The following is a 1,930-nucleotide window of genomic DNA, read 5'->3' as shown; positions in this document are numbered from 1 at the left end:
GTTAGCTGTACTAGTCAAACTAATGCTTGACTGTTAAAAGGTCAAACCAAATAAAATTATTTTGATATGAAATTTTGGTTATATCACTAATATATATATATATATATATTGACATCCATATGGTTGAATCATTGAAAAATTATTTTAAAATAAATGTTACACAAATTCAAAAGTAAACACTAATCAGATGTATTAGTCAAAATCATGTTTGACTGTTAAAATGTCAAACCAAATAAAATTATTTTGATATGAAATTTTGGTTATATCACTAATATATATATCTATTGACATCCATACGGTTGGATTGTTGAGAAATATTTTTAAAATAATCGAAACACAAATTCAAAAGTAAACAGTAGTTAGTTGTAACAGTCAAACTCGAGTTTGACTGTTAAAATGACAAGCCAAATTAAAGCCAAATATATTTATTTATATTTAAAATAATTATCAATATTTAATCTACTTAAATTTTAATAAAAAATTTATTGAAACATAAGTGAAAATTAACCGGGCAAATGGACCTTTATTTCTGATTTTTCCAAAATAAAACACCACGCCTTTTGAGAAACAGGACAGTGTAATAATCTAATTGCTTCAGATCTGAATTTATTTTCATTTTCTCTTTCTTGCTTCTCTCTCTCCCCTTCACTCTTCCCCTCTCTTTCTCCCTCCCTCCTCTCCTGGTTATGCAAAATCTATATATACATAAATGTTTACTTTATTTCTAGCCTCCTTTGGTTGATTCGTATGCTTCTTTCACTGGGGCTTTAGTTATGGTTTTGTTTAGGATTTAAATTTGACTTCAATTTGGGGTTTTAGTCCGTCTTCAAAACTAGGGCTTTGGGGCTTATTTTTGGATTCAAGGAAGGCGTCTCTCTCTCTCTTTCTCTCTCTCTCTCTCTCTCTCTCTTCCTGGTATGCATATCTCTCTCCCCTCTCTCTATGCTCATATATCTCTCTCTCCCTCTCTCCTTCCCCCTCTCTTTCCCTCTCTTTGTATATATATTTGGGTGGATTTTGTAAATTGTACTATAATTAGCTACTGATTTTCTTGTAGTGATTTATCTGGTAGATTTGTATTTATTTGTTTTTGTTTGTGTTGCTTAGAGAATACAAAATAATTTGAATTGTGAAGAACAGTCTTGTGGGAAAATATCAATAAATAACAAATCAGCTAATATAGTTCAATATTACAATTTCTTTGTTTAAGAAGGATATTTTTTTTCCAGATTGGCACTTGCATATCATATTCAATATTTTTGGTGTGTGTAATACTGAGTTGTCTTCCGATATGCAGAACAAACCCCTGATTCGCAAAGTTGTTATGCTTTATGTACCTGGCCTTGACGCAGGGCTTTACTTGTCACAATCTAAGGTACTCCACAGTTTCAAAGAGTACTGTGGCGTTCCAAGAGCAGTGTCAGCTCTAAGGTTGGTGACGTTTATCTTTTCTAGCATAATATTGGATTCATGCATTGCATTTCTTGAAAGTTTATGCTTTTGGTTTTTTGTTTGTTGATAGCTGTGTAGCAGATGGAATACAGACTATAGATGCTCTTCTTACATGCAAGGTGAAAATAAAAAGGGATATTGCTGAGCCTATAAGCAAACCTGTTCAGAATCAGAAATCTGATCAAGGTATATATCAGCTATAAAGTTGTAGACTTGTAGTGCTTTCTGGGTTAAAAGAAGTAAAATAGTAAACTATATTCGATGCAGGAACCTGTGATTCTGTTTTGATCTATCCTCTGGTGATCAATTGAAAGATTTACCATTTCCCCTGTTATATTACACACTCACAGAGACCGAACTAGACCAAAATGGTTACTTTCGTAGTCAACCAGGTGACAATATATATACAGTATACCATTTCCTTATTATGGCTAAATCGCAACAACATAGATATGCAGTATAGATAATATACTTTCAC

The 1,930-nt window shown here is 32.2% G+C and overlaps 1 long non-coding RNA gene across 1 annotated transcript; it reads left to right on the top strand.

The window, feature by feature from the left end:
• The first annotated feature begins 663 nt into the window (after positions 1-663).
• On the top strand, positions 664-1,639 carry LOC141702210 (uncharacterized). The gene is made up of 3 exons (XR_012567057.1): positions 664-915; positions 1,298-1,431; positions 1,523-1,639. It is a non-coding gene; the product is annotated as an uncharacterized LOC141702210 (long non-coding RNA).
• The last annotated feature ends 291 nt before the right edge of the window (positions 1,640-1,930 follow it).

Source organism: Apium graveolens, unplaced genomic scaffold (genome assembly GCF_009905375.1).
Source record: "Apium graveolens cultivar Ventura unplaced genomic scaffold, ASM990537v1 ctg4791, whole genome shotgun sequence".
NCBI classification, from domain to species: domain Eukaryota; kingdom Viridiplantae; phylum Streptophyta; class Magnoliopsida; order Apiales; family Apiaceae; genus Apium; species Apium graveolens.
This window is presented reverse-complemented; position numbering and strand designations above follow the sequence as displayed.